Source organism: Pristis pectinata, chromosome 6 (genome assembly GCF_009764475.1).
Source record: "Pristis pectinata isolate sPriPec2 chromosome 6, sPriPec2.1.pri, whole genome shotgun sequence".
Classification (NCBI taxonomy): Eukaryota; Metazoa; Chordata; class Chondrichthyes; order Rhinopristiformes; family Pristidae; genus Pristis; species Pristis pectinata.
Genome location: NC_067410.1, coordinates 64258282 through 64272240, shown reverse-complemented (window position 1 = coordinate 64272240; position 13959 = coordinate 64258282). Strand labels below are relative to the sequence as shown.

General features: G+C 44.4%; 1 protein-coding gene across 5 annotated transcripts in view; it reads left to right on the top strand.

Moving 5' to 3' along the window:
- Positions 1-13959, top strand: part of LOC127571606 (diacylglycerol kinase delta-like) — a 139059-nt gene that overhangs the window by 44186 nt on the left and 80914 nt on the right. The gene's annotated exons all lie outside the window — the stretch shown is intronic.

Below are 13959 nucleotides of genomic sequence, written 5' to 3'. Positions count from 1 at the left end.
TCGTAGGCCGAAGGGCCTGTTCCTGTGCTGTACTATTCTATGTTCTATCAGAAAAGATCTTTCCCTAATCCAAGAAGAGCAAATGAGGCCTCGTGTTGAGGGAGTGAAAGCAAAGCTATACATGTAGAGAAAATATGATTCCACCTATATTCTGCAAGGAAGTGTTTAATGAGAAAGTTTAAGGGAGATTTACTCCATATGTAAGCCCACTTGAATGGAAACTGAGAGTGTTGTTGCTTTATGGAGCATTTACTCTGGATTGAAACTCTGCTGTCCCTGACCTGGGAATTTTACTTTTGACTTTATAGAGGGAGCTCTATATTTACAGTGTCCAATTAACTTACTAACCTGCCAGTCATTGGTATATGGGAGGTACCCGGAAAACCTATGTGGTCACAGGGAAAACATGCAGACTCCTCACAGACAGCACTGGAGGTCAAGATTGATCCTGGGTCACGAGAGCTGTGAGGCAGCAGCTCTACCAGCTGCAGCACTCTACCATTGATATAGGATAGTTGTTCCAGTGCTCTGCAGTGAGAGGCATTTGTTCTGGCCTACCATTCCGCAAGACATCCTGACCACGTTTATCTCAGTGATTAGGATGCAAGAGTAGGGAAATCCCTGGGTCAAGTTTATTTAGCTCCTCAGGCCAGTGAAGTGGATGACCTGAAAGTAGATTTAAGTCAGGTAAGATACGTAAGGCAGAGCAAGACTGCAAGATACAGACTGTATGAACTGGATAAGAATGAACGTGAAGCACTTCACCTAACTACATTCAGTTCTCCATGTCAGCTTGCACTTATTTTTTCCTGTGACTTGAAAATAATTAAATATATTCCATTTGTTAAGGTAATTCAACTGATAGGCATGTACAGTATGGCTACAACAGACCAAGTTCACCATGGCACAAATGGAGCTGATGCAACTGTTGGACAAGGATTCATTCAGTTCCAATTCTCCCAAATCATTTCCTGTAGCGTACCATGGATCTAACCTGTCTCTCTCTTCAGAAGATGGAAATGTAGAGAAATTCAAATAATAACGGAGTGAAAAGTGTTATTAACTCTGCACGTTAGAGCAGATAAACAGCCCTTTTTACTTTAAGTACCAGGCTTGTGTTACCTAGAAAATCAAAAGAAACCTACAGATGCTGGAAATCTGAAATAAAAACATAAAATGCTGACAAAACCTAACAATTTCTCTTTCCTCAGAGGTCTGACTTGCTGAGTTTTTCCAGCATTTTCTGTTTTTATTGTATTGCTGTGAATCCCTTTAAGGGATAAAAGTTCCATTTAAGAAAGGATCTTGGGAGATGATCAGAATAACAATGAAAATCTGTGACAATGAGGATTGGATTTTGACTACCACTGCCAATCTCTGTGGGTTAACTTTCAATGCTCCTGGACTAGGATTTCCTGCTGTTTATGTTCCAACCTACTGGACATGAATTCACTTCCTCATTTCATCCTGTTAGTGTTGACCAGACTGCAGTTTGAGACAAGAAGCTTCAGATGAAGACTGCTTGGCTTAGAAGGAAGAAGTGGATAGCAATTATTTTTTGCTGAGGTATTATTTAAACACCGTGTATAGATGTAGCATAGTTTCTAACAGATGAGAAGCAATGCCACAAAAATTACTGTCAAAGTAACTTAAAGGCAAATGTGACTTACTTAGATGCAAATGCCACAGTCCCAAACAAGCAGAAATTCAAAGGCTGGCATCTGCAATGTGCTGCTTGCGATTAGCTTTACCAAAAAACAGCTTGCAGTCTGGGAAATACAAAGAATGGCATGAAGTTCTTGTATTTTACTGTAAATGTGAAAGAAACTCATCACAGAAGTTAGTGTTTGTATATTTCAGAACTGATTTGCAGTGTTTCTTTTTTTCTTTCTTAATCCAAGATGTCTTTCCCTCTTGTTTTTCTTCCTGTAGCTGATAAGACATTGAATTCACCAACTCTACCTTATGCTTATTGAAAATTTGGACTATTCTGATTGGTTAAGGGATCATAAGGTTGGTTTTCCTGTTAGTACTGATCCCAGATTCCCTGTAGAAACTGCCATTCTGCTTCTGTCGCGTGTTTTCAATAACTTATATAGCCATACGCTATTACATGAGCATTGACAAATATAACTAAAGCTACTAAACAAAATGAGAAAAAATGCAGAATGTTTCAGGATATTTAAATAGCTGACCATTTTGACAGTCCAAAAATAGAAACGCAGTTTACATTTTTTATGAAACTAATAGATTTGGGAATTAGATGACAGGAGTTTAAACTTAGCACAAGCTAGGCCCTAATGTCAAACCAGCTTTGAGATTTTCTTTTATCTTGCTATTCTTATTTTAACATGTGGCATACTCCTAAAATCCCTATTGCAGGACTTCAGTAACATGTTATAAATATTATTTCTTTAGGGAGTCAATGATGAAGAGCCATCAGTTGAAAATTGTGAGTGCCATTATGAGGCCAGTGGTGATTTTTCTCTCAGAGATGGTCTTCTTGTATAGTCACTTAGGGTTGAGGATGACTGTTCCTGCTCCAGCATTTTGAGGAGTGGAAGATTTCACAAATTCTTTTGATGTGTGGTGGACATTGCACACTGAATAGCAAATGGGCTTGACAGAGTGAGTGAGGCCTTGGTCCAGTGCCTCCGCTACACCCACTTAACACATGTGCCAGATTTATTTGGACACTCACACTCACACACTCTTGTGGGTGCAAAGACTTACGCACTTGACCACACTGTTCACCACCCCAACACCCCAGTCCTTACCAAGTTTTCCCTCCCCTTAATCCCCCGACCTTCACTCATCCTTTCTTAAACCCTCCTTCTCTCAGTCCTGTCTCCTTCTCAATCCTTTGCCCTTAATTCATTATCTTCCTCAATAGTTGAGTCTTCCCATGCATTAGTTACCAGAAAACAAGGTAAACAATTGAAACAGAGGGAAATATTGGATTGACCTAGCACAGAATTGGCACTATACATTATAGGCTACGTGGCATTTGACTGCGATAAACTTGATGCTAAATTACACTTAGTGGCTCTTGCAGTTTTTGTCATCTAGGGCTACATGTTCCCAATGTGATATTGAATCCAGATAGCCTCCACTAACATGTACAGCACCTTTGTTTTTTTTGCAAGCAAGCATTTACTGTTTCAAAAAATTCTTCAGCTTATTTGTGTGCTCTTTGTTCATTTCAGTTAACTTACTCAACAAATTATCAAATAGTAGTGTGATGACAAGATTTCTCGGTTAGCTATTATATTTGCAGTTCATGCTGATCTTAATCCTAGCCTCCCACATGCAGCAAATTGATTGCACATTTCTTAAGATTGAGCTATAAATATACAACTGAGTCAGCCCATCCCAGCAATGTATTGTCCTATAGATCAGCCTATCTGTTTCACTTTTTTTTAAATTCATGTTACCTATCCACCAGTCTCACAAACACACTCTCTTGCGCACACGCATGTACACACACACACACACGCATGTGTACACACACACACACACACACACACACACACACACACACACACACACACACACACACACACAGGATCCCAGCTACTGCCCACTTAAAGGCTTACCAACCTGCTTATTATGTGAACATGCATTATACGTATACCTACTTCAACAAATAGTTGACGGTTGAAGCATTTCCAGCTGCTCCACTGTAAGTATGTCAAGTAGATCAGAGTTTCCCTGTTGTGCCAATGAGACTCCATAACACTTGTCGGTACCATAATCAATTCTGATAAATTCATAACTTGAATTAAAGACTTGGAAGTTGCCTTGGCGTAATGGTGAACAGCATCAGTACCACCATATTTAAGGAGCTTATCCTCAGCTACTGAAAGTAAGTGTAAGATGCACTTGATGGAAAGTAAGGTGTCACATCTTTAGCTTATGTTTTTTTATTTAAAAAATAAACTTTATTCGTAATAAAAAATATACAAAAGACTAAATAGTACAAAATGTTTACATTCATGGTCAATACATTCAGTAGTGTTAATTTATTTTTTAGACCATAGTACCATTGCCACTCATGTGGCCCCCTGGGGTGATGCACCATTTCATTGTTTGAGGGGCTTCCCCGCCCGACTCAGCCCCTCTTCCACCCCCATGTGCCGTAGTGGAAGGAGCCTAGACAGTAACCCTTACCCATAGAGCTTTTGCATTGGCTGCGCGAAACTTCAGTGCATCCCTCAGCATGTACTCCTACAGCCTGGAACATGTCAGTCGGCAACATTACCTTGCAGACATCTCACTGTGCTAGCTCACGTTGTCATTGCTAGCTGAAGAAGGGGATAAGTTGCAAAAAGGCAACACTAGCATAGACCTTAGTTCAATGTGGAGGTTCCTCAAATCCTGAAGGCCTCAGATTTTAGCAAATGAAAGATTGTTATTCTATTGAAGGCTACATGACAAGATCCATTTGTTGATTCTCCTCAATGGTAGAGGGTTAAAATAAATGGCATGGTTTTATAGTTTCACACACAATTGACGTTTAAAACTTCCCACCATTTCCAGCAATGACAGTGTTAAAAAGTTGAAGCAGCAGTACAATTTGTCCTTGGGAGTTCTGAATGGGTCAGTTCCGCTGCAGGGCATTCCCTGTGGGCTCTGTACTATTTTAGTCTGTTTGTCTGTAACAGACCTTCCTCATTTCTGTGAAGGGTGTGGTTTAAAGATAGTCAGGAATTTGAAGTACCTCAGATCTTCCTGGTGCCACTGCTTGGAACTTTACAGGAGTAGTCTTTCACCACAGGCTTCGCTCTCCCGCAGCAGGATGTGTGTATTAGTCACACAGTCAGAGCTACAGTCAGAGGGTGTCGAAGGCATGAGAGTTCCCTAAGTGATGCAGAAACTTCTGCCACCTCGCTCTTCTTGTTGTTAAGTCAGAGGTGTTACAGGGCGTTTACATTTCACATTTGTGAAAGGATTTCCTCCATTAGTAGTGTGGGAGTTTTGTAAGGAGTTCTACATGAGAAGGCCTGAGTACTGAGCTATCTCAAATTTTGAACCTAGTCCATGATGGTGCATCCTGCGAAACGTCAGCAGTAAGTGACGCTTTTTACTTTTTACCACGAGATCTACTAACCCTTTAGGGGTTGAGTGCTTACTCGAGCCTTTCAAAATGTGTTCTTATATGTATCTTTCATTGTTCCTATGTAACGTGATTTTTCTGTGTCCTTCTGAAGATGAATGTTTAAAACTAGAATTAGAGAGTTATTCTTTGATGTGAAATGTACAAACTGCTCCTTGAAGTTGTCTTTCTGTTGAAACCCCAATAATTCTCGAAAAGACCCTGTTTGAGAATAAAGCAAACTCCGTGTAGAGTTAATGCATGGATTACATTTTCCGTGCTGAGGGATCCATTAAAGTTTAGATATTTTGTTTTCCCAATGTTCAAAATTTTTTGTGATTTTTTTTTAAGATGACACCCTCCCTGCATTGGTTAATAACACATATACCAGACAAACCTTTGATTTCCTTCCCAGCTTCAACCATCAATGTTACCAGAGATTTCAACAAAACTTACAGTGAGTGAGAGAAAATTTTAATGAATGTGGAAATTGCGAGAAACACAATTCAGGGTGCACAGTGCAAGACTTCGGGTGTATCATGTGAGAACTTTGGAACCAATATCTCAGTGATTACAGGCCTAAAAACACGATGGTGCAATATACTGATAGGGGTAGGTGTCACAGAACTATATCAAGCTAATGTATTTATTGGTGCAGGCCTGTCAATGTTTATCACGTACGGTAAATTTTTTGATTGGTACCGATCTGTCAAGGTACTGTGAAGTACAGTATAACACTGAATTGAAACAAGCATTGAAATGGATACAAGATTTTAACACTGTTATAATTCAGAGATAAAAATGGAAAATTCTGGAAATATGCCATCATTAGAGAGAGAATCAGTATTATCATTTCAGGCCAATAACTTGCCATCAGACCAGTGTAGGAGAGACCAAGGTCAATGGGAGTGTTTTGGGGAATGAAAAGGGTGGGCTAACTGACTCTCACCCATCCTTAGCATTAACCATGTTGTAAAAGCTAGATTAACACTAACCCTCCTCTTTTGAAGTACCAGAGTATGGACTGGATCACTTTACTCAAAATATACATTTAGTTGGAAAGAGTACAGAAGATATTTACGAAGATGTTGCTGGGACTGAGTTATGGAGAGAGGTTGAGCAGGTTGGACTTTTTTCATTGGAGCATAGAAAATGAGGCGTTATCTTATAGAGGTATATAAAATTATGAGAGGCATAGATAGGGTGAATGCGCAGTCTTTTTCCCAAGGTTGGGAAATCAAGAACTAAAGGGTATTGGTTTAAGGTGAGAGGCGAGAGATTTAATAGGAACCTGAGGGGCAACTTTTTCACCCAGAGAGTAGTCAGTATATGGAATGAGATGCCAGAACAAGTAGGTGAGGCAGGTACAATATACAACTTTTAAAAGGTACTTGGACAGGTACATGGATAGGAAAGGTTTAGAGGGATATGGGCCAAATGCAGGCAAATGGGACTAGCTTAGGTGGGAATCTTGGTCAGCATGGAACAGTTGGGCTGAAGGGCCTGTTTCCGTGCTGTGTGACTCTATGTGAGCTCACAATTTAGGTTGGCACTCCAATGCTGCTCTGTTGAAAGTGCCATCTTCAGATAAGAAGTTAATCCAAGGCCCTGGCTGCCATCTTGGGTGGATGTGAACAAAAAAAAGCAAATGGATGCAATTTGGTGCTTGGCATGGATGAACCACGGAGCAGTCACCCAAACCAACCATTACCAACAAAAAAGATTTTAAACATTTTTCCTTGAAATTTTGTGCTATTAACACTGAGTTCCTTGCATCCTGATCCAAAAGGCCCTTTGACCTGAAGTTCAACTGAAACAGCCAAATATATGTAATGACTGCAACCCCAGGAGAAGGACATATGGTGTGTAGGAAATTTCCCACCTCCAAGTTCTATACTAACTCATACACCATTCTACGTAAGTTGAAAATATATTGTCACTCTTACATTGGCACTGAATTAAAGTCCCTGAGTCCCCCTATTGTATTACTGTAGGAGTAATTTCACCATATAGAAATCCCACCACCCACGACCACCTTCTCAAGGATAGCTGACTCTATGCATTAAATGCAACTTTGCCAGCAGTGTTCCTTCCCATATAATAATTTACAAAAGAATTTCCTGATTATCCACCTGATTCTTCGGTTCTGTAAACTAAATATTGGTAGGGATTTAACAACCGCTAGTAGTGCTAACAGGAACCTACAAGAAGCAAGTGGAAATCTTATAAAGAGGAGGGAATGTTGATTTGATTAAATCATTATCAAAAGTAATTAATTATTTTTATATTGATTGTAATTTGCATTTTGCACATCTGACAACTGGGTCGCACTGTGCTTGGATGAGATGTGTGCGTGAGTGTCTGAATAAAGTAACATCTTGTGAAAAATCAACAGTAGTCAGGCTAAGAGGAGGAAGTGGAATTTCATTTTTTGAGAATCAGCTATTAAAATGGGAAACATTTTTTAAAATTTGTTATAAATATCAAAGAGAAAAGTGGAAAAAGTGCTTAAACTGGTGAGCTGTTTTGGTTCTGAGCTAGGAATTATGTCAGATTTGTGTTTCTTGTTGGTAGTTGAGTTGCTGCAGTGGGTCTAGCGTGTGAATTAATGAAATGGGGCACCATCAGTGTTTGAATAGTTGTACACGAATAAGGCACTGATACACACTAACATTTATTTCAATATTGGCTGAGAGCTGCCATTTAATATTTACAATTTTTAAACAAAGATACCATTTATTGTTGACAACAGTTATTCTATGTCCTCCAGTTTGCTGATTAACAGTCACCTGCCAGGGTAGGAACACAAAGGGATCACTTTTTTTTAACTTAGCCTGATTGACTTTTGTTTTATGGATATTCCTGGAATTGAAGAATTATTTTAGTGTTCAGTTTATTAACCTAGCTTCTCTTTTTAAATCCATTTTGGGGAGTCAACTAATTAAGTAGAAGCTAGTATTGCTTTTGAAGGTGACACAAGAGACTTCAGATGCTGTAATCTGGAGCAAAAAGCAAACTGCAGGAGGAATTCAGTGGGTCAGGCAGCAACCCTGCATAAGTCCTGATGCGGGGTCTCAACCTGAAACATCAACTATCTTTTTGGCACCAAGTATGCTGCCTGATCCACTGAGTTCTTCCAGCAGTTTGTTTTTTGCTTCTGAAGGCTCCTTTTTTTGATTTGGTCACCACTCCTTTTTACCGCAAGTCAAAATTTTAGCAGAAAATAACTTGCTATCTATTTTTATATATTTTTCTAAGTAGTTTCAACAGTGGCATTTTGTTTTAATATAAAATGTGACATACTGGGTGTGCCTTAAGAAGGCCAATAGTACAACTGGAAGCTCCAATCAAATTAACCCTCAGTTCTCAATTATGTTCAGCTGTCAAGTTACTTGCTAGCAGGATGAGACAACGGGTGATGGATTATCCTTTAACTATCAAGTAAGTCACAGGTGTGGTTTTGACAAGGGTTTGTGAGTGTTCCTCTGTGTCCCAAGTGGCTGGTTAATACTTATTCCAAGGGCAAGGAAGCTTTCACCGAACAGACCTCCAGCTCATTTGGCCGTTAAAATGCCATTGAACCCCAGTTTGCATGATGTATAAATCTTCCATCTAATTTAGGCAAATCTTTCAAACAAAAGCACTGTATTGACTTATTTACTCTCTCAATATTAACTCCTATGCTTCCACTGAATTAAAATTCCTCCAATGGTGTTAAAACTGGTGTTGCTTAGTAGAGCAATATGTATCATACAAGTGGCTGTTAGCTTTTATGTTGCTGTTTGTTCTTTGTCTTTACCATTTTTGTCTTCTGCTTCAGTGCTCCTCAGACCCCAAGCCAGCTACAATGATTTTTGCTGCACAGAGAGGCAGTCGCATGAACTAAAGTAGTCACAGTAGCGGGATAGTGAATGGCTTATTTGTCCAAGTGAATCTAGAAACAAGTAACTGGAGGCGGCAAGGGGCACACCTAGTAAATAGCCTGAATTGTATACCGTGTCCAGCAACCCACAAACGCTGCATGGCCTTGGCCCGATTTGGGGTTGCTTCCACTGCAATAGAAACAGGCCAATGAGGAATAAGAAGTAACAAGGAAAATATTAAAGATAGTGAGGATGAGGGTCTAAAATATTATATTTTTAAAAATCATAGCAGTGAAAGAGGGCTGAGATAATAGCAATGCAATAAAACAATTAGAGCATATGTGAAGGTTAAGAGTTGCAAATTAAGAGAAATAGAACAAAAGCAAATGAAAGGAAAGAAGGAGCATTTACAAAAGGAAGAAACAGGGGATTTAAATATATTGGGAATCAAGAAAAGACTGAGAGCAGCAACCAGGAATTCATAAAACATTGGAAAGTGGAAAAAGAAAGCAGGGACAGGGTTTAAAACTAACTGAGAAATGAAAGCAGGGCTAAGACTTCCAAAACATCCAGAAAGGAGTAAAAAGAGTAAGACTTGGTACATTAAAAAGAATTGAGAATGCAAGGCAAAAGAAGAGAATTGGAAACATGGATTTTAAGAATGGAAAAGAGAAAGCACAAAGCAGGAACCAGTGCCTCAGAAGGAATTATGAGGAGGGAAAGGATCAGGAAATGGGGCTTCAAAAAGACCTTGAAGAAAAGAGCGAGAGAGGGTGAAACAACTTGGTGAAAAAAGGTGAAACCAAGAGACAAAGCTTCAAAAAAGAATTGGGGAAGCCACATGAAAACATCCAAGACACTAACGTGGAAAGTGCAAAAAACTGCATTTGCATGAAATAAGGAACAAAAATAGAAAGTGCTGGAAGCACTTAAAAAAGGCTTCAAAATAAGGTAGAAGGGAAAATAGAGGGCAGGAAATGTGTCTTGAAACAGAATTGGGGAAATATAGTAGCAAAGAGAAGGAAAAGAGGCTTCAAAATATAAACTGCAGATATGAGAAAACACAAAGAGGAAGAACAGAGTCTTTTTAACAGGTGGGGTTAAAATAGAAATAGAGATGGAACCAGAGCTTTAAACAGTGTAAAGGAAGGAAAAAGAAATTCTGACCAGGCTTTGATAAAATCATAAATAGCAAATAACAACAACACAGTATTGAAGAAAATTTAAATACAGCCAAGGATTAGCAGGATCCAGAACAAAGTGCGACAGGAATGGCAAGTAAATTGAGACTTAATATTTAAAAATCTCACACGAGAAACAGCTACAGGTGTCACTTGCGTGGGATTTACACAGGAAGCATTTGTATATATTTGGATGGAATGCAGAATGTATTGATTTTAATTTATAAATGATTTGCCTGGATACAAATGTAACCATTGAAATTATGGTGAATGAAACCAAGAACTTAGTTGATTATGGAGACACCATGTGCTTAGCACAGATGTGAAAGTGCCACCATTGATATTAAGTTTGAGCTATTTAATGGAACCTGTGTAGCCGGGCGCAGCGCGTTTTTGAAGAAAAACTCGGAGATGAGAAGGTCGGATTCAAAGCACACTTCTTCAGAATGAAACGCGCACGCCAAAGTACCCAAGAGCCTCTCCGGGCCCACGTGGAGCGGACGTGACGTAAGGTTCCCGCCGGAAGGCCCGCCCCGCGGTTCCGCGCGGCCGCCAATGGCAGTTCGAGTCCTGTGTGCACAGGCCGCTACACCACCCCTGCCAGGGTCCCTACCTTGTCCCGCAGCCTCATCAGCACCTCTGCTGGCGTCCCTGCTGGACCTCGGGCCTCTGGCACAAACTCGCCCGGGACCGTCGGGGGGTGCCATAGACCAACTCCGCCGAGGAGATGCCCAGGTCCTCCTTGGGGGCCGTGCGGATGCCCAGTAAGACCCAGGGGAGCTCATCTGTCCAGTTGGGGCCCCTGAGGCGCGCCATCAGGGCCGACTTGAGGTGCCTGTGGAACTGCTCAACCAAACTGTTGGACTGGGGACGGTACGCCGTGGTGTGATGTAGCCGGGTGCCCAAGAGCTGCGCCAGTGCTGTCCACAAACCTGATGTGAACTGTGCTCCTCTGTCAGAGGTGATGTCCGCTGGGAGTCCGAACCTGGCGATCCAGTTTGCGATGAGCGTCCTGGCGCAGGATTCGGTGGACGTGTGTGCTAGCGGCACAGCTTCCGACCATCTGGTGAACCTGTCGACTATGGTAAAGATATACCTGGCACCCCGGGAGACAGGCAGGGGGCCGACAATGTCCACGTGGATGTGCCAAAACCTCCCGAGCATCAGCTGGAACTGCTGGAGGGGGGCCTTCACATGCCGCTGGACTTCGGCGGTCTGGCAGTGTACGCAGGTCCTGGCCCAGTGCCCGACCTGCTTGCGCAAACTGTGCCAGAAGAATTTGTCCACTATCAATTTGATGGACGCCCAAATGGACGGGTGGGCCAGGCCATGTAGCGTGTCAAACGCCCGGCGCCTCCATGCTGCTGGTACCACAGGCCGGGGTTTGCCAGTAGACATGTCGCACAGGAGCCGAGCCGCTGTCGGGCTGACAGGGACGTCCTCCAACTGGAGTCCCGAAACAGCGGTGCGGTAAGCTGGGATCTCGGTGTCTGCCTGTTGTGCCTCCGCCAGCACCGTGTAGTCGATCCCTGGGGACGAGATGGTCGCTGAGTGGATGTGGGGGCGGGACAGCGTGTCGGCGACCACGTTGTTCTTCCCTGCGATGTGGCGGACATCTGTGATGAACTCCAAAATAAAGGAGAGGTGCCTATCCTGCTGAGCCGACCATGGGTCTGATACCTTTGCAAGGGCGAAGGTAGGGGGGCTTGTGGTCTGTATACACGGTGAAATCCCTTCCTTCGAGGAAATACTGGAAATGCCGGATAGCCAGGTAGAGCGCTAACAACTCCCTGTCGAAAGTGCTGTACTTAACCTCCAGCGGTCGCAGGTGTTGGCTGAAAAAGGCAAGTGGTCGCCACTGGCCCTCAACGAGCTGCTCCAGGACTCCACCGACCGCTGTGTCGGAAGCGTCGACTGTGAGTGCTGTGGATACATCGACTGTCAGGTGTACCAGGAGGGTCGCCTTCGCCAATGACTCTTTGGCCCGCTCGAAAGCCTCCGTGGACTCCGCGTCCCATGCCACCTCTTTGGCCTTGCCGGCCATTAGACCGAACAAGGGCCTCATGATGCATGCTGCCGCCGGCACGAAACGATGGTAGAAGTTTACCATCCCCACGAATTCCTGCAGGCCCTTGACCGTGCCGGGTTTGGGAAACTGGCGGATGGCCTGGACCTTGTCCGGTAGAGGGGTGGCGCCATGCCGATTGACTCTGTGGCCTAAGAAGTCGATCTCCGTCCACCCGAACTGGCACTTCGCCGGGTTGATTGCCAGGCCGTTGTCGCTCAGGCGTTGGCAGAGTTGGCGCAAATGTGCCACGTGCTCTTGGTGTGACTTGCTGGCCACCAGGATACTGTCTAAGTAGATGAAGACGAAATCCAGGCCTCGCCCCACTGAGTCTATGAGCCTCTGAAAAGTCTGGGTGGCGTTCTTGAGGCCGAAAGGCATCCTCAGGAATTCGAACAACCCAAAGGGGGTCATGAGGGCTGTCTTGGGCACATCATTGGGGTGCACAGGGATCTGATGGTACCCCCGGACCAGATTGATTTTCGAACAGGTGGTCGCCCGTGTAGGTTTGCCGTGAAATCCTGGATGTGAGGCACAGGGTGTCGGTCAGCAGTCGTGGCATCATTGAGCCTTCTGTAGTCCCCGCAGGGCCTCCAACCTCCTGCGGACTTGGGCACCATGTGCAGCGGGGATGCCCATGGGCTGTCCGAGCGATCGATAGTCCCCATCTCCTCCATCTTCCGGAACTCCTCCTTGGCGAGGTGGAGCTTGTCGGGTGGGAGCCTACGGGCTCGGGCGTGCAGCGGTGGTCCTTGTGTGGGAATGTGGTGCTGCACGCCATGCTTGGGATCGGTTGTGGAGAACTGTGGGGTGATGATGGAGGGGAAATCTGCCAGCACCCTGGTGAACTCGTCACCCGAGAGTGTGATGGAGTCCGGGTGGAGGACCGGTAGCTGGGCTTTCCCGAGCTGGAAGGTCTGGAACGTCTCGGCGTGGACCAAATGCCGGCCCCTCAGATCGACCAGAAGACGGTTGGCCCATAGGAAATCCGCCCCCAGTAATGGCCGTGATACAGCTGCCACCGTGAAGGTCCAAGTGAAACGGCTGGGCCCAAAACGCAGTGGGATGGTTCACGAGCCATACGTTCGGATAGTGATGCCGTTTGCAGCAGTGAGATCGGGACCTGGGGTGGCGTTACGGGTGTCCATGTTGGAGGGGGGAAGAACACTGATTTCGGCCCCGGTGTCTACAAGGAAACGTCGCCCGGAGTGTCGGTCCCAGAGGAATAGGAGGCTGTTGCGATGGCCAACTGTCGAAGCCACTAACGACGGCCGGCCCCAGCGTTTCCCGGGAAGGCACATGGTGGGCGGCAGCAGTGCGCATTCGAACCCCACCTCTGGTGATAAAAACACCAATGATCCAAACCCTCGTCCTTGTCCCCCGTGGGTCTCAGCGGCTTCGGTTGTGGGGTCTTGGCCTTGGGCTGTGCGGTCGTGGTTAGGCAGATGGAGGCCGCTCCCCTCTGTTTACTCTGCCACAGAATGTCCGCCCTGGCCGCGAGCCTGCGTGGGTCACTGAAATCTTCAGCCGCGAGGAGGAGGCGAATGTCCTCTGGTAGTTGCTCAAGGAACAACTGTTCGAATAGAAGGCATGGCTTATGGCCATCCATGAGCGCCAGCATATCGCTCAGCGGCTCGGATGGCTTGCGGTCGCCCAGGCCGTCCATGTGCAAGAGCTGCGCGGCTCGCTCGCGGCGGGAGAGTCCAAAAGTATGGATTAGGAGCGCCTTGATCTTAGCGTACCTGTCCTCCGTTG